We start from the raw sequence: 24,526 nt of genomic DNA on the forward strand, positions 1-24,526 counted from the left end.
CTACGGCGTTCCTCATAATCATATCGTGGTTTTGGAACATTAAACCCCAACAAGCGTTCTGTTATTATCTGCGGACCTGATTACCTCATTGAAGTTCTCTTTGTAATTTGCTGTGTTTTTCTAACACGTGCGCGTCGATTAAAGGGATCATGTTTTTGTACATTAGCGATCATATATTTGGAGACCACGCGATCGCGTGGCGGTGTGCATGCGCGTGCCGTCTAACGGCTCGCTGTCTGCTGTCGAGAGCCTCGGAGTGCGCATGCGCGGCCATTCTATGTCACTGTCCTGCTCGCTCGCTTGCTGCACGCCGGCACGCGGACCGATTATCGTAATTTGTGGCTGCCGCCACTAGTAGTGCTTTATCACGAAACAGCGCCGCGGCAGCCTGGAACTCCTTGGTCCGACTTGGCGCTGTTTCCGATCTACAATAAAACTGTAGCGTTCCCGGCGCAGATCGCTATAGCTGGCAGAATGTCACGTTCGAAAAAGCGCTAGCCGTTCACCCCAACACGCGCATGCATTTTCATTGTGTCATCGCGTCTCCCTATTGGCGAACAACACGCTCTCTGAAAAGTCTTGCACAGCGAGAGGTATACAATAAATTTCGCGTATTGTCGGTTCGTTTTCCGCAAGCGCGCCGCCAAGGACCACAGCGCCATATCTGCAATCTGCTAAACAGATCTGGGCCAGCAACATAACGCACCCCCTTCAAGAAGCACAGCGAAATGTTGCCTGCAGGGCACACGCCTCAACCCCTGTTTGCTAGGAGACAATTTAATTTAACGCGAAAGAGCCGTGTTTAGGCCGTGGCTGCGGTGCCGTCAGCATTACTGGCGGCAGCGATCGCTAATTCCGATAATCGGCCCGCGAGCCGGCATGCAGCAAGAGAGCAAGGAGGCCAGCGAGATAGAATGGCCGCGCATGCTCACTCCGAGGCTCTCGAAGCAGACAACGAGCCTTTAGACGGCGCGCGCATGCACACCGCCACGCGATCGCGTGGTCTCCAAACTTATGATCGCGACTGCACTTCCGTAAGGCATGTCACAAAAACTTTATGTACGTGAACTCATACGAAATTGCTTTTTTGAGGTTCCGTATTGCGCCTTTCACTATAGGCTCATTTTCAACGTCCTCCCTTACAATGGTTATCAAAGTTTGTGAAGTTTGCTCGCTATATTAGTCAGCCAACAAATTGAGACGCGTCTTACTGATTCCACAAACCACTACGTTGGGCTTCACAACTGCGCATGAAGTTGTAACAGCGACAATCAGCGACCTAAATTACATCATGGAAAGAGCCTGACAAACTGTTTTGCTGCATGTCCACATTTTGAGAGAGCAAAATTACATTTATGATCGGATATGGTCGCATTCACAAAGCAATTTGGACGGTTCGCAAAACTTAGCTCAAGGAAGCGATTTCGTGACAGATCAACAGTGAAAGCGAAGTGTGTGCAGGGAAGCCGAACGATGTGACAGTGAGATGTAGATCGCAAATGTAACACTTACAAGGTGAATACGTTATACGTCTCACCGAGTCAATAAATTTCGAGATTTCGCCTGGGCTCACAACACGTCGCGTGACAGTGGCATCCGCAGAAAAGCCGCCAAAATCGTGAGCAAGAAGGCTCGGTCAAAACTCTTGCGCTACCGAAGGGCGTGTACGAGGGCCCACGGCGTACCGAAAACCCCACGGCTTCAGTCTACCGTGCCGTCGCCAATGCCTTTAGCCTTTGACGTTGATTAAAGTTTCAAAGCGGGTTTCGTGGCATGGCACATTTTTTATTACTATGGTTGTACAACCAAACAGGACACAAGAAAGGCAATGTAATTAGGTCACTGTTCACCAAAATTTATGGCGTCACAATGGCTTCATAATATAACATCGTCGCTCCGCAAATGGGTGGCAGATCACGGAGACATTTGTAAAATATGATCGGAATACTGAGACCTTCATATACTTCGAAGAGCGCATTTGCAGAGTTTTACCACAAACTGCCGTTAGCTTTAGCGAACGCAGATTACCACGAAAAAGCCGAATGGGGTAACGTTCGTTGATGCATTCATATAAAACACATAAAAAGAAACGACTCCCGCCGCATAACTTCACAATCAAAGTTTCATTGCATTTAGTTTGCGATATGGTACACTGTTAAAAATTTTGCCCCTTGTTTACGTAAAAAGCTGAAGGTAAAAAGTTGCCGATCACTTTCCGATTCCCAAATAGGGCGATTTCCGCAAACGGAGTCTCCCTAGAATGTTGTACGTATTGTCTCCTAGACACATTGTACGTAATGTCTTTTTAGGAATGTTGTACGTATTGTCATTGTCTCCTAGAAACATTGTACGTAATGTCCTCTTAGGAACGTCGTACGTTATGTCTCGAAGAAACGTACATTGTACGTGATGTCACCTTAGGATTGTCATACGTAATGTGTCCTGGAAATGTACGTAATGTCTCTGAAAACGTTGCATGCAATGACTTGAAAATTTCGCACTACTGTGGAATATGAAATGTGCCAAATAGCGTACTTTGTTGCTTTACAGTCACCAAAGTGCACAACTTGACACCACACTGTGCTTAAAAAGTTGTAATAATGGGTGCCGTGTGGTGAAGAAAGTTTCGGTGCTTTACATGCATTTACCGCAATGGTTATCAACTGATGCAAGTGGCAGCTGCTACTTTGCTGCGAAGAAGTTGTTAGAGAGAGAGGAAAAATGCATTATGCAGTGATGGAGACGAAAATTTCCACTGGATGTTGAACACAACAGTCACAAAGAGATACATGTACATATTGCCCCTGTTGAAACAAATGCCAGGCTACAAGAGTGCTACTTCAGTGAAAATTGAAGTGTTCTGGCACCACATACAAATTAATCGTACATAGTTTGGCTGTTTGAAGTCTAGGGTCTGACAACAGCTCGCCTGGTCAGGATGAAACTTTGGTGAAAACATTGTTGGACGCCAATCACAAAAAGTCTGGCAATCCCAAGAACAGTTATTGCTGTTCAACTTGAACAAGTAATTTGGCAGGGCAAATATAATGGCACTTGTAGCTTAATATATGTTACAACAGGGGCAACATATGCATGCATGTCTTTCTCATGACTGCTGCATATAACATCCTGTGGAAATTTTTTGTCATTATTACTGCTTAACCTGTGTATCCTCTCTCTAACAACTTCTTCGCAGCAAAGTAGAAGCTGCCACTGGCATCAGTCAATAATCACTGCGGTAGCTGCATGTAAAGCACCATAATTTTCTTCACCACAGAACACCCATTATTACAACTTTTTAAGTACAGTGTGGGGTCAACTTCTGTGCATTGGTGACTGGAAAGCAACAAAATGCACTATTTGGCACATATATTCCTCAGCAAATGCAGAATTCAGTGTTTCCCACACAGTGTGGGACAGCACATAGCTGTGGCAGGAAGCATGCATACATACTACTTCTTGCGAAGTAAACAGTGAACATCCAGCTGCTCTGAACGCATAAAGATGTGGTTTATTCTGCCAAACTGTACGAGTACACTGTTCGCATTCCGGCTCATCTGAAAAGAGAAGAAAAAAAAATATATGAGGACACTTGAAACCAAAAAAGAAGGCAATCTGTGCCGAAACTGAATTTTGCATCTACCTTGCAAAAACAAATGAGCCACACAGCAGCAGGTTTTTAATTTTGATGCATCCACAGCCCGCCCAAACTCATAAAAAAAGAAAAGGGCATGTGTACCCTAAACCCCTGCATGATTGAATAAATGTAGTGTTCACTGTAAAAAATCCAAATAACTTCTGTGCAGACGACATTAAAGACATGAGGGGAGACGTTAAGTTCAGTTGAAATGCTAGATTACCATGTTGAGATAAGACGTGTAACTGTTCAAGCAAAGGGTGCTCTTGAAAGCAAGAAAACAAAGCAAAAGTGAAAATCAGATTTGGCACACTAGCTGTCGGACACGTGCAATGGCCGTGAACAGATTCGAACTGAGGCCGGCTGAGAAGGAGTGTCGGTTTTTGTCAAAAATGCCAAATTAAAAGAGCTAAAGAGGAGATAAAAACACGTTTTGTGACATTTAGCCTTTCTGCGTAAAACGAGGCACATGCAACATGAAATAAGCAAATCAAAATGTACGATATGAGCTACTCCAAAGGTGCGCTTGTGAAACAAAGTGTCAGTTACCGCTCCCACATCACGCCAAGTAGTTTCAGGTGGACAGTGTTGCGAATTGTCCTTGGCTGTGGTGTTTTCACAAGTTAACTCGAAATGTAAAATGAGTGAGTGTCATAGGCAGCATCAACAGCCCAAGCATTCGCTCAAACGCAGGCACATCGATGCTGCCCAACTTTCTCTCACAGCTTAATGTGTTACACAATATTAAACACTTTCCATTTGAAGTTCATAAGTAACGCACGTCCCTGCTCGTCGGGATCCAGAAACTCAACACCTGACAATGGAATCGAGGTCGCAGATGCTCCTGTTATCATAATGGGGACGTAGCTTTGCTCTCTACTTGCTTATTCCTTGCATTGTTGCAGTATGCAGCAAAGCTAGCTACACAACCTCTCAGGAGCATTTTGCATTTTGTGGCACTGACGTTGACATTCTGTCCTGCTTCCAAGCAACAGTTTGTCTCATTCAGAGTTAACTTGATCAAACCGAGCACTCGATCGAAACGACCGCGAACAAAATAAACTACACCTCCAGCTTGTTCTCGCTCTCGGCTTTTTTCTGTTCCTGGCGACCCCGAGCTCGGATGCTTAGTAATGCAGCAAACGTGGCAAAGCACCTAGCACCGAGAATGAGGCAGCCTCTTACACTGCGGAAAGTATGCTGTTGCAGCAATGAGAGACATTAATGAAGAGTGATTTGGTCAACTTAAGCAATTTTCTTTGCTAATACTGTCTGCCCTCTTGTATATTGTCTGGTTACATAGCCACAGCAAATAGCACCATGTATGTGCTTTCCTGCTGATGTCAATATGACAACCTGCAGTCTGCTGACATACACAGTCATTGATGAAAGAGGGTATGCGAGAGTGTGGCCGACGCTCAGTGACAGCTGACTAGAATGCACAGTTTGCTGCATGAGAAAGCACATCTGCTCAAGCTGTCGGCTACTGGGGATCAAAATAAGCAGGCATGGCCAGGAGGCGAATGCATGCCAGACCACCGCCTACAGCTGGTAGAACAGTCTCTAGCTAACATAGGGCTCTTATGTTCCTTTTCACAAAGCAAAGCATCCCCTCATATTATGAACAATCGACGGGGTGGCACTGGTGCCCCTTGTTTATACAAATAGATACGAGGAAGCATGCAAGCGAAAAAGAATTAGGAATAAGGAATGTAAATTTGACAACACAATTCTGTAAATATTGTTAGTATATCTGAAAATTGCTTTCACTTATCATAAAGGTTGTCTTGTTCTGTGTGAAAACAAGTGCTTCAACATTCCTTCAATAAAAATGTTTATGATGGATCTCCTCAGACTGACCATTCCAGGCTTGTTAACCTATATATTCAGCACACCCTTATTGAATATCAGGCCCTACACACGCAACCAAAATATAGCAGGGATTACAAGCTCATCAGCAAGTAACACCAGCAAAAAAATTAACTTACATCTTCAGTGATTCAGTGCAATCGCTGTATCAGTTTCATTATCTTGCTTTCTGCAGCTGTCCTTGACTTGCGTCCATTTCCACATTTGCTGCCTCGCATCGGGTTGATATTGAACATCTCCCTGGAAGGCACAAAAATATGTCGTCTGGATATTCTGTTTGTTCCATAATACAATTATGAAGTCATTAACATTTGTTCCTGCTTTCGAAACATCACAAGGATGTTTTATTTATAAGGAACTTTTTAATCCTCTTAAGCTGTGATTAATACACAGCCAATTGCCATGTGGCTTCAATGTTTTTGGTTGACCCACCAGAATTCTTGAATAAAGTAAAGTAAGCAATATGAATATTACGTCAAGGAATTCACCACGCAATTTTAAAATACAACAGTTCACTTGTGTGTACCTTTAACCTAGCTCTCATGTCTGTAGCTTTTCCAACATTTACCCTTTGCAGTTGTCGTCACTGCCATCAGCATGCACAGTGTGGTAACATATAAACGTGAAAATTCAAAGATAGCACAAAGTTTATATCACATCAGGATTAGTAAATGCACTCACGAGAGATATTTTTCTCTTTCTTAGTAATCTTGCAATTTTAATACTATTCAATGAATTGCCCTTGATATCACAGTACTGAGCACTGTTCATTTCCAGGCATTGAATCGATCCATCTCATGCCTTTGTCTTACATGATCATAATATTTCTATGTCCCTTGTCTTGCTCTAAACAATTACATGTTACTTAATGTGCAACATAATCCGTTCATTCATGCCTGTGCAGAGACATATACGATGTTCTCATATGTACAAACATCTAACTGCCATGTGTGCATAAGTCAGAATGCACTTTACATTCTGCGGTACCTTTGAAGTACTTCTGAAACCAAATGACTCATAAAATGTGACTGAAAAACAAAAAGGAAAGCACAGAACAAATGTCCAAGTAAAACAAGAAATGTAGTGTCATGCTAACCCTAGCTATGATACAAAATGAAGGCCTGAATGCTGTCATTACACAGTAACACTCAGGCTTCTAGGAATAATGTTTTCGCAGTATGCTAATGAAGACAATGGTGCTTAATGAATGCAAACCCTGGTTTCCCTGACATCTTAAAAAAGCACACAAAATCATTTGTCAAATCTGAAGCACTACTTATGTGAGGCCCTTCAAAATAAAATTGACACCTCAGAGCAGAGAAAACTGAAGATGATCTCTTTTGCATTCACCCTTGACACTTCTACGTCTTGCATATGCAGAAAAGATCACACAGTGCATAGAGGCCCTTGGCAATAAGATCTGATGATACGGAGTATTTATGTTTCACTGAATCTTATCACTAATGTTAGCTTTTCAATTAATGTGGTTCATAATTACAACTAAAGTGATGCTTTACTTGGCCACCTACAAAGCAAAGGACTCTCCAGAAAATTAACCTTCAACCCTTTGACACGCTATGTACACAATTGTGTGCACCACTTATTTTTGCCATTGGTAACGACTAGGACTAATAGAGAGCAAGATACCTTAGAAGTAAGCAGCGCGAAAAGCAAGACAACGCACACAGGGAGGAATGACAAGAAGCGCTGATCAAGATACGTTGAACAAGATACGTTGAGCTTTGGATCAAATGAACCTGCTACATAATAAATTTGTGTTCATTTAACTTCATTTTGCAGCGTACTGTTGTATATTATCAGTTTGCTGAAGGCACTACACTGTTCAAGGAATCGTTCGAAGTGCTCCTTCCTGCTAGCCATGCCAAAAGTATAATTTTTCTTCACTCCAAATGAACATACACAAAAATAAATTTGCACTATATTTTTGGCGTAAGATTTCATTCTATTAATGTAAGAACGTAGTATGAATGACTTTACAATAAACAGATATTTATTACAATTGAATTATATTTACCATAACACACATAAATTAATGCATTATGACATTATTTTTGTTGCAATAGAATATCGAGTGCCTTGAAATGATGTATCAATTTGACGCATTTACAGACAGTTTTTCATTGGTGGCGTCTGAAAGGTTTAGAGAACATGGAAATATTTCACCCTGTTTCTGTACAACACAACAATACGAATAGAACCAATGCAGTGATAAAGTTGGCTAATGAACAAAAGTTATTTGCAGTCAAAATGTTATGAACAGCACATATTTAAGACTTGGCAACTACTGAAGCTTGCAATTATGCACTACCAAGAAGAAAAATCCACAGAAGTTCACATGCCCTTTTGCTTTAAGGGAGCTTGCATTATGTATAGTTCAGTAGAAAAGTTTTTGAAGTGCTTTATAAAGAATAGAACTGCACGCTGAAAAGAAGTTAGTTGGAAGGCTTGATGGGAAAAAACATTTTAACTTGTTTCATTCGTTCTGAGCATCTTACTTCACCAAGGAAGGTGTGAACAATATGATAAAAAAAGTAAGCGAAAACGGCATCTCAATGACAGACAGTGACACAAGAAATCAGATTCTATTGAGACATTTTTTGCCCATCTTTGAGTGCCTGTTCCTCATGAAAGTGAGGTCGGCTGCAGCCATTAGCGAGACATAGCTTGAGGTATGCTTTTTCCCATTTCTCTTTACGAATGCAGCTATTGATATCATATATCCTTAGAAAAAATTGAAATGCACTATCAGCAACGTTGCTGTGTTCACGAGCTCATCAGAAGAGAAGCTGGTGTCATTCAAAGATGACAAGAGAGTGACGGGAATGGTTCAAGTGATCACAGGAGCAACTTGTAAGCAGCACAAAGCATGTGACTGGAAGTCTGAGATTTCCATTGTAGAGGCTGTAACGAAGCATAAAAGCCTTGGCTCTTTATTTGAGCTTAAGGTATCAATGGTGAGTGTCCTTCAGACGATATATTTTTTGGGTACATGTCACATCACGCTGGTCCAACCGGCCACATTCTCTGTGACCCAGAACAGCAGGGTGAAGTGTGCCCAACTGCACGACTGTTTGCAAAGAGCTGTGAAGGTGCAAGCTATGCTGCAGGCAAGTTGCAACATTGTGTGTTTGAACAATATCACAAGCACTTGCTATTACATACTCTTTCCTGTCTTGGTGTTCCTCACATATAGTGTCATAAGTTTCTCAGTTGGATGAGTAAAATAGCGCACACTTAGACAGGGACAGAGTAAGCAACATGACAGAAGCGCTAACAACAATTGTTTATTTGAAATAGCAGAGGAAGTCTTATGTAAAGAAACAGGTGAAGTGAGTGCGCGTGTCACGCAGGCATGACTGCAAGCCATCTGAAATCGGTACAAAAGAATACAAGTTCCTTTTCGGGCAAACTAATATAAGGCGTTCTAACACATCGTGTGCCTAACCACTGAGTCATTTCGGCTTCAATCATCTCACAGACTAACTTTTTACTTTTGACAATCACATGAACTTTATCGAATTCCTGCTCACATCCACATGTCGCACTGCATAGCTAGAAGACCATCTTTGTGCTTTTCTTGATTGCCACGGTGCTCTCTGAAACTATCATTAAGGTAGAATATCTCACTTGAAAAGGATGATTACACTGCAGCAGATTTAGTTTTTCTAGCAAGGAGCTAGAAATAGATTTTTGCTATGCTGCTTTCTCAGATATATTAACACGCAGAGGGCATTCACTTTTGTGTTTTTGCGCTGAAGAACAGGTCGCTAACTGGAAGCTGGTTATCCGAGAATCAACAGGTAGCAGCGGTCGAAATTTTACTTCACGAATTATCTGCCCGCACCATCGAGTGCATTGTTGTGTAGCGCTTTACATGCATGATATTATGCATAATAACATGAAGATTGCTGGTCGCGTTGATGTATCTGTTGTGTTTAGTGCCCCTCAAAAACCTTTCAGCCTTTGCAATAGTAGTGTTCCTAGGAAGGAGCTACTAGCGACATGCTCAAAGAAACATAGATGTACGTTTGTTAGATGCATTGATCATGCTGCGTATCGGATCCCACTGCATTACGGAAAGTTCTACATTAGCCAGTCCGCTAGATGCCTCAACGATCGTTTGAGAGAACACCGTTGCAATGTACAAAAGCACAAAAACGGTCACCTAGCTATGCAACTGTAGCACGTGTGAATGTCAGCCTGAATTTGATGGAGTTGACGTGATTGTGAACAGTAAAGAAAATGCAGTCCGTGAGATAATAGAAGCCAAAATGATTGAGAAGTTAGGCACACGGTGTGTTAGCATGCCTTTTGTTAGCTTGCCCGTAAAGGAGCTACCGATCATTTGTACCGATTTCAGATCGTTTGCAGTCATGCCTATGTGACTTGCACACTCACCTGACACATTTCTGTACACAAGTCTTTCTCTGCTATTTCAAATATTCATCTGTTGATAGCGCTTGTGTCATGCTGCTTACTCTAAGTGTGCGCTATTTTACTCGCATTAAGTACCAACAAGCCCAAGCTACTCTTCTCGATCTGCCCATTTGTAGAGAAGGAATCCAATGCCTACCACTTAATATGGGATTGTCCAGACCAGAGGAAGATTGCTCCCATCTTTCACAGCAAGCTGTCCCCTGCTCCAGTTCCTTGAACAGTCAGTCGTCTATGTTGGGTACATGCATTACAGATGCCACAAAACATTCCATAACCTGCACACAATAGAGGCCTTACAGTACACAAGTAGTACATATAAAACATGATGGCTTAACACAAGTATCTGTTGATACACCAAAACTGTCCATGAATGATGAGCTTAGGATGCATTAAGAGCAAATATTAGTGGAGTAATGGATTTTTGCAGACAATTTTAATTATGCGTTACATGTCAAGCTTTCCCACACTGGCGTACTAAAATAGTATGAAGAATACAGTTTGCCGAATAAGCAACTTGCAAAGAAAACTCCATCAGCACTCTCATCACAATATTAAATAGATCAGTGTATGCTCTATGTACACAATGTATGGTAACGAGCCACCCTTATTGTACGACATCATGAATGTGAAGATTTCAAGATAGCTGAAGACTTAGTAGAAGTGTAAGAACACCAGAGGTTACAGCAAAGGTTGAGCACTGTGTTGGCTTTTCTGTCTCCTCTGCTGCTCTTGCATAGTTTTAAATCTTGGGCATGTTTTACCAACAAGCGCAGTTTTGAACTCTTCAACAAAAAGTCTTGTTGCACTAAAGTCAATTCATATGCAGGGCTCGTGCTGTGCCCTACAAGTGTCTGTTCAATTCAATGAGCCCTTAATTCACTATGTTTCTTTTGTCCTTTCATAGCTATAGGGTCTCGTCCCGGTAGACTTGATGGCTTCAGGTAGCATGCAAGGGTTCATTGGCCAGCTGCCAGCTCGTAAAGAGTTCTACAAGACGCCAGGATGGCCAAAAGTAGCACTAGCATGTACTGTTGGGATTACACACTGAGGTGCTCAATGGGATGGATGGGACAATGACCACTGTTGCAGCTCCATTGAAGCATCAGATGCACTATCCAAAGGTTACAGATTCGGTCCCTGGCAGGAGCAAGTGTCTCTTTTGTTGACTTTAATTCCTTTCAATTTATGTAAAAATTGCCACACTACAGTTAAAAACTAAAATAATCTCCCCTATGCCTTCCTTGGCTTCATTGTTTGCATTAGTAGGTTGTGTCTAACAAGAAAAAGTAGCCCTTGATCCAGTCCCCTTGTTTCGTCTGTTCAATTTCGTAGTGCTTGGCACGCCACAAAATCAGTATAACCACACTGTCCAGAATTCTGTGATCAGAAAACATGTAAACATATCAGAAATGACATTCTTCAATTTATAACTGCATAAACTAAAGCAGCACTGTCATCCCTTTCCCTGATTGATACATCTTGGTTGTGAATACTGCAAATAAGACTCCACTTCTGGCTTCATGCTTCTTTAGCAAAGTACAAAGGAAAGCGAAAACTACGGTACCACAAAATCAAGTAATGTTCTTGATACACCGTCACATCCCAAGCCACTTGTGATAAGAAGTTTTTGCAATGGTGCTACTCCACTATTAAAAGAATTGGTATTAGAGAGAACATGTTTAGTTCATCAAACAAATATATGTAATGACAGGACTAATAATTGACACGTTTCTTCCCAGGCAAACACAGCAACAAGCAGAACATACGCTGCCTTAATAAGCTCAGTTGAACTGACACACGCGTCTGTCAATTATAATTTATATAGACATGCTGTACTACTTCCAATTAAGCTTGCAGTTATATGCACACTTACTGTTACTACCAGCACATAATATGATTCAGTCAAATGCATTGCCTTCTTGTAAGTTTTCTGCAGAACTAAATCAATGTTCTCAAACATATGGCCCGTACATTTCTCTAGCCAGCGGCCCAGCCTGCATATGGCTGTCCTTGTCCGATATTTCCTTTAATTTATTTAATAAATACGCTCGTGAGCAACTCGGGCGAGACTGATCTAAGCATTTTTTCATAAGGCACCCCATGTGGTTACCATACACTTAAACATAACGGTGAAATAAAAACTCGATACTTCACTATCGGCGTATCGATTTCGGCCCTTCTATAGACTATTTTACTGATGGTTTTTGGTGCCTACGTATTGGGCTGTTAACTTTGCTGTTTTGTATCTTGAACTAAACAAACAGTGCTACAGTACAACGCGTGCGCATGAAAATGGTTGGGTTGGTGCATTCGACGTTAAGTGACCTTGTTAATTCACGTCGCTATATAAAAAATAAAAAAAAACTAATTTAACAGCATTTGTGGCCGCGCCCATGTGTCTTATGTGAAACCGTCTATGTATCAGTGTCGATATGTTTCTCAAAACCTGACAATCAAATCTCCTTTAGAAATGACAAATATAGTTAAACACGCTATCAGAAAGTAGATGAAGAGGACGAGAACGAGGCTTGCTCGCGAGCGGCTCGGTGAACTGTTTTTCGCTCCGAGCTGTACATCTGCATTCATTTTCCATTCTGTAAATAAACGCGTTCAATCGTCACAATTGTGGTGCAGGTGCAGGGTATACTTTTGTGAAAAGCCGTACGTCCAGCGACCTCACCTCCGTCGGCCACGCCGGCTTTCCAGGTGGTAGAGATGAAAGGCGAGGCCAGTGAGATGATGACCGAGGCCGACGCGTGGTAGGCAGATCAAGCTGCGCACGGGCGGGTCACTCCGATGTTCGGCCGGTAGGCGTGCCGCTCGGAAATTGGGTTCGTGGGCCATTCTGTGCATAAACGCGTTCTATCGTCAACAATATGGTATATGGGAAAGGCCGTCTTTCAAATGGCAACGTTAGTTGACAATTTTTTTCATGCCCCTCCCCCTCCCCATGTTTTCCCCTCTCAGTTTTTCACTGTTCCCGCCCTTGTGGGAGACTAAAAAATTTCGCGACTGCGGCCCCACAGCTGAAGCGAGTTCGAGACCCCTGAAATAAATGCTACGCGCCCCAACCTGTATTAATTGTAGTATGTTTTATATTGTTTACTATTTTCAGTGTATATTACCAATAGTCTTATTTGCAAGTTTTTCATATAACTGTCTCAAAACCCCTATGTAATGCCCAAGTGGGCCTTTAGGATATACGAATAAAAAATAAAAACCTTGCGCAGCCAGGTTGAAATCCTCACCATAGAAGAATTATGCTATTGTCATAGATTAATCGAGCGCAGCACAGTAGATGGTGACGCAACCAGCGATACATACGCTTCTGAGCAGCTTGACAAGCGTTTTGTGTCTATCTGCGGCCCCGTCTACTGCATTGTAGTTGATTTGCACGTTAGTTCATTATTACCGTTGCATGTTTATTCACAGAAAATGCACGAGGCGACCAGTGCGTTTAAAAGCAGGCGAATTTTTTGGCGGCAGGCGATTGAACAATCGGTTCAAGCGATGACCTCGCGATATAATTGGGGTTTACGTGCCAAAACCACGATATGATTATGAGACACGCCGTCGCGGAGGGGCTCTGGAAATTTTGGGGATCTGGTTTTCTTTAACGCGCACTGACATCGCACAGCACCAGGCTTAAATGACACAAATAGAGCAACTACTAGAAATGTATAACAAAACATCACAGAAAAGCAGATACTACCTGTAGCAGAATCCATACTTGCCTATCAGACAACTTTTCTCGTACATCATCACCGCTGTGCGAACACGCCACCCGGGCTGCCTTACCTGCATAAATGTCGTCACACAATAAGATCACATAGTTACGCAATTTGGCGAGTTGAACTCACCTAGGCATCCGCTGAGGCGCACGCTTGTGCTTTACAGTCGCCGTCGTCGTCAGACAAGGCACTGGGCGGTGGACTGTCTTAGTAGATGCACTCGATTGAACCACGCAATAACCGTGCGTAATCAAGAAACGTGGAAAGCACGCCGATCACGCAGCGCTGAGCGCGCAGACAAAGCGACGAGCCCGTTGAGGCTACGACGACACACCACAGCACACCAACACAAAATCTTGACACACCTTTGGCCGCCCATTCCATCTCACACGCGATACGCTTCCAGTCGACGACTGACAACGATGATTGGCACACATAATATCAATAAACACCGCAAATATACAAGCGCGGAACGAACTTATCACGGCACCACCTTCGATTCCCAACGCCGGTACATTTTTTTTTATCGCGCTGAACGCGGTCCCGCACGCGTGGTTTTGGTTTGAAGGGATTGGCTCTCGCGCGGCGGGTGATATGAATCTAGTTGCGTTATATCTCTAATTATCAACTGACAGCAATGATGACCCCGCGTGATATCAACAAACATTATAAGTATACAAGCACAGAGCAATTTTGTTGTGGCAGAATCTTTTTTGTCGAAAATTGTTTTTTTCTGTGTGTGGTCCCGCACGCACGTCTTTGGCTTGACGTGATTGGCTCGAGCGAGGCGGGTGATTTGAACTGAGTTACGGAGTGCACACTCCGTCTTGCGTTTTCTGTTCTCACTCTTCGCCCCTACTTTATCCTACTCTTTCGGTACCTTGTTGAGGCGCTGCGCCGTGCTCTCGACCGGGCTGCAGAAATTAGGCGCCTTTTCCTCTTCAAACCACTACCACCACCACCTTGTTGACCTTGTCCGCCCGCCCTGTGGCAGTGGCGGGAAATTTAAAATGCTTTACGCGGATTTCTTTGATTTTTCATCCGAGGGTGACAGAAATGGGCTAAAAAATTTTCCCACGGTCTGTGTTGTTGGGAAGCCAACCTCTTGTAGTGTGTTGCATTCTGGGTGCAGTGGCGGGAAATTTAAAATGCTTTACGCGGATTTCTTTGATTTTTCATCCGAGGGTGACAGAAATGGGCTAAAAATGTTCCCACGGTCTGTGTTGTTGGGAAGCCAACCTCTTGTAGTGTGTTGCATTGTGGGTGCAGTGGCGGGAAATAATCAACTACATCACAGGCGCCACATGTAAAATCACGAGGGAGAATCTCAAGAGCCGTGCATTCAGCTCGTGCACGAATGGAGTGGCACCTCCGGGGTTGGGCAGAAATGTGTGTGCTTAAAGCTTCGTAAGTCTCTCCGGAATGGCGCACATACTTTAGCCTGGAGCGCTATGAAATGAAACGAGCGGCTGCTACGAGCGCACACTGACAGAAGACACGTGCATCTCTGCGCAGCAGCAAACATTCAATAAAATAATGAAGCTCCCCTAAGGATCCTAAAAGTCGCCTAAGAAATCTAGAAGGCTGAAGCGATCGCCTTCTCTTTCTTCTCAATGGATGTACTGATCAACCCCCATTTCACTCAGAAATCTTGCTGCACTTGCCGTGGTTTTCGCACTGTTTCCAGCACCGGGGGCAATGGAAGAGTTCTGCACCTCACCTTGTTTTGTACAGCTTCCGTGACAAGGGCCCATCATTCCCAACCAACATATAATATGGGCACCGCCATCCTTAATGGACGGCGACAGCGAAATGCCATTGCTAGCCAACACACAATATATCAACACAATCGCCCCAGCGTGTTCCGTCAGACACATTGGCAATTGAATTCCATAAGAAAGAAGACAGTGACCAAAACAGGCTCATCAAAATACCCTCGCATCCAGTGCGGCACAAAACAGCTGTTAAATGTTTGCGAGAAAATTTGTTCTACAAGTGTTGTTCTGTAATGTAAAATGAAATAAGTACCAAGTTCTCAAATAAGTTTTATGAGCTGCTCGTAACAATCTATGGGAAAAGAAACACAAAACACAATGAAATCGAAATAAGCAATTTTTTAATATGATGTTAACTTGTGTCATACAGCCAACGTAAAGAGTGTAATTGTACGAAAAATCCAACCAACTCCGCTTCGCAGACACCGATGAAAGGGCAATGCTGATGGCCGTCCCTTCGTCCGGCTAAAGCACTTGTATGTTTTGCAAGTCTTTGAGATATGTTGTATCATTGCTCTTTATTAAACACCCACTCTTAAACTATGATGTGGTAGTACTGTTTTACTGCATTCTGACCGTGCTATTCTTATACAGAAGTTTTCACATAAGCCTTAGCTCAAGATGCTCCGATATGTTCCATCACTGCACTTTAAGCTTTGAGGTGGTAGTATAGCCATCATCTTTTCTAACCACAAAGTGTCACGTGACAGTGGTGTGACTATAGTAACGCGCACGCCATTGGTTGGGCTAACTGTTGCCTTCTTCCTTTTTAGCATAAGTTGCGTGTAGCAGGATTTACCCAATGCTTGAAGCACTTATCCGTTTGTTTGGTTAAGTGCTGCCTTCATATTTATTGCGACATGGTCGATAGAGGAACTTACCCAATGTCTGCGGCGCATGCCCGTATATGATGCCCCGAAGCTTTACCACGGTTCCCGGAGATGAAATGCTCCACAAAGAACAGCTTCGCTGTTAAAAACGGCAAAAACGCGAAATTATGCGCACCGTGCGCCAGTGACACAAGCCTGGGACCGCCAGCGGAGCTTGTGTTCGACCTAGGCTTTACTAAGGAAGGAAGAAACGAGAGCAATCACATGCAGATTAGCCATTTCTAATACCGGCTGGCTACCCTGCGCTGGGAGAAGGGGAAATGGGAAGAAAGAATGCAGGAAGTGAGATGTTACAAAAAAAGGAAAAGCAAGAAAAGGGAAAATAGAGAAAAAAAGATGGTTGATCCCTCTCTCATTGGAATCAGTATAACACGAAAGTGAAACGTATCGTCACAGAAGTAGTTTATTGTTTATAGTGCATTGGTGCACTATAAACACTATAAACATAGTGTAACGGCGCCTCTGGAGCGAGAAAGAGGAGCTGTAGGAGAAGACGAGGACGAGGACTTTGTTGTTGCTTCCGTAGCCTCACCAAATCCAGTGCTCTGCCACTGAGCGTTCTCAATACACGCCTCCTGACTCGTAACATCGTGGTGAAGGTGCTGGGTACGTCCAACCACGGAAGCTGTTCCACCAAGTCTTCGTCGCAGTCGTCGCCTTGCCGGTCTTCCGCCAGTGCAGCTTGACATGTCTACTGACGCTGACGCTGCGACATCAACGCCTGCTTGTTCTTCGCAGCCTTACAGACAGCCACGGCCCTACGGAGCACAAGCTGGGGAAGACGTCGACCAATGGCTGACCCATTACGAGCGGGTGAGCAAGAGCAACAAATGGGACGCAAATGATCGACTCACAAACGTGGTGTTCTCGTTGACCGACACCGCGCTCGTCTGGTGCGAGAATCACGAGGACGCCTTAACAACGTGGAGTAATTTTGTTGAAGAACTGAAAAGCTGTTTCAGTGACGCCACCGCGAATAAAAAGCGTGCTGAGTCCACACTCGCCCAGAGGGCTCAACTTTCTGGTGAGACTTGCACCGCATACATTGAGGAGATCTTGAAGCTGTGCAAGACGGTGAAGCCATGTATGTCAGAGGAAGACAAGGTTGGGCATCTCTTGAAAGGTATCGCTGAGGACGTGTACAACTTCCTCATCGGCAAAGATAACTTGAGCTCTGTGTCCGATGTCATACGGCATTGTCATACCTTCGAAACGTTGAAGATGCGCCGAATAACTACCAAGTTTGGCCGTTTGTCTAATGTGGCGACGGTAGCAACTGTTGACGTGAGCTCGTCGTCGGACCTTGCCTCAACAATACGCCAAATTGCTCGAGAAGAGCTTCTTCGGCGTGAAGAATTAACTTCGTCTCCGCCACGTTTCGCGAGTACCTGCTCAGCGCAAGATCCCTCCTTGCTAGGCCCTGTTCCAGCATGGCAGTCTGTGAACGCTACCGATGTCCGTTATCACACGGAAGTGTCACGTGCCGTGGCCCCACCTTCTGTGAGGTCCGACTACCAACCGCGTCCTCGTTTCCCCCGCCGCTATCGTCGACCGCCCACTGGTTACGACACGGAGCCCGAAGGTGTTGCGTATTCCCAATATCCAGATATGCCTGATTACTTGGACGAGACGCCTGTGCAGCGACAGCCTTCCCCGGTGTGCTATAACTGTAGTGTGCCTGGCCACATCGCGCGGTTCTGTGAACGCCGGCAGTCATCTCGATATGAACGACCATCGGCTGGTACTCGGCGCAACGACGGGCACACCGGTAGTCGATGGCCGGCCCACACGACATCGAGGGATAATTTCGCACAAAGGAGCTTCAGGAACACCTTACCAGCCTCCGACCGGAGCTTGAAGCCACCATCAGGACCTCGACCGCGCCGTTCTCCATCGCCACGGCGGCGCGTACCGTCGCCACCGCCAGAAAACTAAGCAGCGCGGCCGATGGGGCTGAGGTCGCTGGAAAATTGCATTCAACAGATATACCTCCTCCCGTTTTTATGTTAAGGAACAAGGTGCATGTGTGTGTCGATGGAGTACCTACTATGGCTTTGGTGGACACAGGTCTCGTATTTAAGAGGGCGCTACACCGCAATGTCGTGTTTCGGTGAAATCAAGAAGGAATGTTTTTTGGAGTGGGCGGCGAATCATTGCCCCTGTTGGAATGTGTACTGTGGACGTATCCTTGGGTGGTAGACTTTTCACCACCGAGTTCGTGATCATTTCTCGGTGCACCCACAACGTAATCTTGGGTGTTGATTTTTTGAAGCAGTGCGGTCCAATGCGCGATGTGACAGCCACACACTTCTTCTGGACTTGCACAGCCCTACACTATGGCCGCCTTTTGCACCTCCGTGAAACGGTCCGCAGGCCACGATGACCACGCGACCTCTAACGCTGGATGCCTCGACATTACCACCGTTCACTATCGACTTTATAGGCGCAAAAAACTTGCACGTCTATTTTTGATACCAGCAATTTATGTGCCTTAAGACAGGATCTCGAAGAAAAAATGCTGGACTTGCAACAAGCGGCTTTTTAATAGTTTTATTAGCTTTTAAATCGGGTGCTGGTTCATGTGCAGACGGTCATTTCTTTCCTTCTGTGTCACACTTTGGTTCGCACTCACATGATCTTCAACCCTCTGTAAATGACAACTCAAATAAGCGCCAACAGGCGTGCATTTTGTCTGCGTTCATTAATGAATGGTTCCTTTTCCAAGTTTTCTAATGAGAGTGCAATTCATTATATTTAGTGCCTCTTCTATGTGGTCGTTATCCGCAAATAAGTGGTATCTTTGAAAAGCTTGCATTATCCTATTCACAACTATACATGCAGAATAATCTTTTGATGAGTCTCAGCTTTTCTGCGCTGGATAGCCAAGCGACGAATGGGTGGCGTTATTAGTGGATATCGGGCTATGCAGTGACGTCAATTCAAGACGTCATTGAATAAAATAGGAGCGTGTTAAAGGTGGGCTGGTGCCCGACGAATTAAACACATGATGATTAACGCCATCCTATCAGTTTCTCATTAAAGAGTACACTTTCACCTTCACCGATGCGTTATTTAGCGTTAGCTATAGACTATGTTTTTGTTTATGCTTTCCATGTTTATCTCCAGGGCTAAAGTCTGCAATTATACTGTCACCATGGAGAAACAGCACGAGTGGAAAGCACGGCAGGTCATTATAGTTGGTCAAGACTACACTGACATTGGATGGGTATCGTCTTTCGGTCGCACAGCGCGTGGGCTTCCTTGGCCTTCTGGCAGTGCAGGTTGGAAGCGGCATTGGCTTCCGTTTAAAGATAGCATCGTCCGGATGCTGTATATCCTATGTGTCGCCCGCACCCAGGCACCTCTTCTTTCCCTAAACTAGGCATTTGTGAAACTGCTCGGGAAGAGTACTCGGAGAATACCGAAGTACAAACAGCCCAATACTACAATAAGCTAAACCAACCCGTTTATGGAATTTGTTTCTTGTAATCAGTAGGACGCATATGTTTCTCTCTCGTGTGTTGTCTTGACCTCTGCCGGAGAAGTGGTTACTTTTACCTTGGCGTAGTTGCCTCCTTTCCAGCATTCAAACAATGCAACATGGGCTTTACCAACCAGCCGAGCCCGTCGCTCTTGTCTATATTACGCTTCACGTTGAGTGTACTGTCTTGCTCTACCTATACATTTCATCTTAGAAGTCATGACGTTTGGGTCAATCTGACATTCATAAAAAAAGCAAGAGTAACCGTGCTCTAATTAGTGTTTCATGAATGCATTTTTCCGACAGAACATCAACGTGCCTAAGCATTCTTAATCTTGAACAACAAAAGATCGACATAGATTAATTCCATTTTCAAGCCTTTATTACATGCGATGAAGATTCCGTAGCTTTCTCACTACACGCATGTGTTGGTGGACAACATTTCACTTCTTGCGAAAGCCGATGCCTCCAGTACCTCCTACACCGCCTCCAAGGGCAGCAGCCTCATTGATCAGCACAGCTACAAAAGAGAAAGAAAAATAAATTGAAGTATCTGAATCGACGCAATTAGTTATCAGACCTTAGTTACCACGGAAATGAGCGTCAACGGCGACGGTTCGTGTGCAACTGCGGATCTGAATGTTCCTTCCCTGGGATTAGGCGGCGAAATTTAGTGATAATCACACAATTAACTCAGGATTCTCAGAGTGGCGACACCGAATACTTGTTCTCAAATATTATATTTTCTTCCGATGAGTATACGCGATATCGCAGTAAGGAACAGAACGGACTTTCACATGATACAAAGCCGTATTAGGCAATACTCTGTAGAAAATATAGGCATACCAGTTCTTGAAAAATTCACAGGGTCCCCTATTTATTCACCTAAGACATTGCGCATGGCAAAGCCAATTTCTCTTTATTCTCATTCGATGAAGTGACTCTGCCTCGCCACCATCTGAAAGCTTTCTGCACATGACGTGGTCTTCCGGTGGCTCTATGATCAGAAGCACATCACCTTGTTCATAACTGCCTCCGTGAACAGCCCAGCTTTGACGAAGCAAGGAAGTCATGTGATGGCGTCATCATCTGAAGTCATGATGACGAGGCAAGTTTTGGTGGTCTTTGATGTCACGATGGCGTCGTATGGTGACGTAATCAGGTGAGGGTTATTTTTTCTAATATTAGTCCTGACGCCGCAGGAGGCCCCCTGCGGCCGTAACTTTTGGCGTTTATGACGCATCTGAGGGTATCACCTTAGCATCTCACGTAGAAGGAATTTATTTCCTTCTTTAGGTCGTGTTCTTCCGCGTCATTTTAATAAGCGGGCGAGGAAAATTATTCCCAACGTTATGTATATCACTGCGTTGCAGGAGTTTTCCCACCACAAGACGTTTACCTAAATATCATATAAATGCTATGGTATATAAATAAACAAACATGTTGGTTCGAGTGTGGAACAGTACCCAATGCGATGGCGACCCACACAAGGGCGTTCATTCCAACCAGACCGTTCATGTTGAGTTTCCTGCGAAGAATGCATAAAACGGTGCATAGCAGGTAAGCCTTATCCCATTTTTATGGCCCTAAACATTTGCTTGAAAGGGATCTTATCCTGTTATACTTCAACGCTAAGCGTTTCGGTGAAGGCAAGGCTTGTGGGTACATCACTGGCATTTCGCATGCCTATGTTCAATCGCAGAAGTTAAAAATGCAGCTAATATCCTGCTCACAGCACCTGATGCCCAACTTTTCCCCCTGCGCAAAAAATGTCGTGCCTATCAAATATACACCGATCACACAAAGACGAAGGGATGTAGATGATTCAATCGTATTTATTACAGCGCATGACTGACCCAGGAAAGCTTTTCAAATACGTTCTTTGGAAACTAACGAGTTAAGGCGGCGTTCTGCCACAATGCCAGGTTAAAGAGGCACTGTATGAAGACTAAGAGTTTTTCAATAGAACGAAAAAAAAAAACACTTTTGTTCCCATTTGCAATTTATATCTACCCAGTTCAGCTGGTCACTCCCCTTTATTAATTTTAGAAATCATTTATAATTCGAAGTGACATCATATTATTGTTCCCCTGAGGATGTTTTCGTACCAGTCTAGATGTAAAATCGAATGTTCTCGCTGTTTACACTGAAAAAAATATATCGTGTTTCAACGTCGGAACAGACCGTAAGAAACACAGAGTATGATTTGTTTCCTGAAAAATGGCGGAAGTGGACGTTTAGAGCACAAACTGTGCTGCGTCTTTTACGAAACAGCGGGACTGGACGTAAAGGAGTAGTCGACGTTTCCGTTCCGTCGCTCTTTCCGTAAAACATCAGAAAAACGTATGTCTTCTGTAATTCAGGAACACGCATGTAGTGTGCTTCCGTAATTTGTGTGCATGGCGGACACACTGTCTGAACTTGGAACATCGACTCCGTTCGACAATGATACATTGAGCTAGAACAGTTAAGCAACAGCCGTGTGCAGCGCCTTGAGATAGCTGTCGCGGCGGGTGGCAAACGTATAGTGGCAGCACTGCAGTCGCCAACTACGCTGAGGTGTCCCGCATAGGGTTAGGGTTCCGCCTTAGGAAACTCTAAGGCGGAAAAGTGGGGAAAAAGGACAATTAAATGGCATGAAAACCAAGGAACTGTACCGTGAAACGCCTTTTTTTTTTCCACAGAAATAAAATTTTTCCTTAGGTATACACAAATAATTAGACAGAATTTAAAAAAAAGATTTATGGCTAACAGGTCAGCGTGTCTGTTACAAAGGGGACGCTTATAATATCCATCCATACATGCATCCTGAATTCCATGCAACACCATGCACCCCTTGACAATTAAGCGCAAGAGATTTGGTGTGAGCAATATGTTTCAGTGATTAGGTATTTTGCATGGAAATGCAAGTAGCATACTTACACGAGAGAATTATAGGAAGGGATAGTTCGAAACATGCCACTCGGGAAAGATGGTACACGTAATTTTAGCCTCTAAATAGCAGCGGATACGTCGTTCAGAAGAGGTAAAACCCGCACTACATCTAGATCTATGGTCTTCGTCGAAGGGCTGCACTTCGTAGACACCTGAAAGATTGAAAACGAACAGGTACTTGTACTGCGTCTACGAGCCCTTATTGACAAAAAAAAAAAAACATACCCGTCCGAGGATCCCCGCATATGTGAATCTCGATTGTGCGTATAATAGTTTACGTTTTTTTTTCTTCATCACATCGTGAGAATGCACGACCCACAGGAGAACAGACAGTGTACGCGTTCTCCTGTTTTCATCCCTTTTATCCGTGCTTGCACGCCTTTACTTCTTTTGTGAGAACGTTCTTAGCATCGCAGGTGCGTTGCGTATTTAGCACACTAATCAACACGCCATCAATGAAACACAGTAACGAAGGCACGCGCGATTAACTTACGTAAGTTAGTGCAATAATGAAATACTCTGAACTATAAGGCGAGAACAATATTCTTCTGAAGGCTCGTGCAAATGTTTGTTCTTTTATGTATTAATCAGTCTGCTCGGTGAACATCCACGAGGAATACACTTCTTCACCGAAGAATTCGTTGGTTGTTAAAATGTTCTCACTACCTGCGACAAGAACATCCATTCTTGAGAACTATTTACCATTCTACCGCTTCCCCTGAATAACCAATAAAGATTTTCCACCACCATAACTCTTCGCAACAGGCAACAGGCGCGATTAAAAGCCGCGCCGCCGGTACAGACCGCCGGTGCCGCCTTCGCTGCGCGCTTCCCATCGCCGCCGATCACAGCGCCGCCGCTACTTTCGCCACCGCAATGGTAGTGATGGTAGCTCGGTTATGGCTCGAGCTCGGTCGCAACTTTCAAAATCGACATAGAAAACGTGTGCGTCTGAGGGGACGCTGGTTACTTTGCTTACATGAACTTTTCGTCCATCCATCGGTTTAGTACGTGCTTCGCATACCACCACAGGGGTGCGCACTGCGCAAAGGTTGTTGGCGCGCTGTTCACCGTGTTCACATTGTTGTTCGTGTTCTCCGGCACCGTACGTGGTTTTGGTCAGCGCTCTCGCAACTGCCTGCCAAGTCTGTCGCCTCGCACACATCACAATCAGGTAAGCAATACTTCACTGTTTCGATCATTACCTACTCACCAATAGTCTCATAAGCAGCTAGTTATAAGGCGCACTCGCATGCCGCAGGTCATAAAGATTAAACACGTGTTTGCCATGCTTGCATTAGGGATAAGATTAAACACGTGTTCGCCATGCATGCATTGCTCATACATATCTTATTACTAAATTAGGTGCAGGAAGCGGTAGAGGCAGTAGCTGTAATTTTACTGTGCGTAGGCATATTTCAATGCATTCTGTTGATTCGGAGTGACTGCCTTGAGGCACGACCATTGTGCTCGCACGCTGTGTTGCGTCTTCTTTATTGAGCTGCACATTCAGGAAGGAGTGTAGCGAGCAGTTGAATTTTTCTGAATTCAATGACACGTTGCTTGCGCTCAGCAATAACGTGATTTCACACGTCACGTAACCGTTTTACACAAACGTATTGCGGTGAAGCCTGATGCTGGGCTGCATCTCTGTAGTTTGAGAATGTCACAGCTCAGTTTTGGCACGCAGTCATTAGTAATTTCACCAATACCCAAACATATGGCTGTTATAAGGTGCACTCGCAAGCCTG

General features: G+C 44.2%; 1 long non-coding RNA gene across 1 annotated transcript in view; it reads right to left on the reverse strand.

Moving 5' to 3' along the window:
• The window catches only part of LOC125758788 (uncharacterized), a 100,735-nt gene extending 79,364 nt beyond the window's left edge, over positions 1–21,371 (reverse strand). Inside the window, exon 1 of the long non-coding RNA XR_007416415.1 lies at positions 21,308–21,371. This is a non-coding gene — a long non-coding RNA (uncharacterized LOC125758788). The remainder of the gene's footprint in view (positions 1–21,307) is intronic.
• Between the last annotated feature and the right edge of the window lie 3,155 nt (positions 21,372–24,526).

This window comes from Rhipicephalus sanguineus, chromosome 6 (genome assembly GCF_013339695.2).
Source record: "Rhipicephalus sanguineus isolate Rsan-2018 chromosome 6, BIME_Rsan_1.4, whole genome shotgun sequence".
NCBI lineage: Eukaryota > Metazoa > Arthropoda > Arachnida > Ixodida > Ixodidae > Rhipicephalus > Rhipicephalus sanguineus.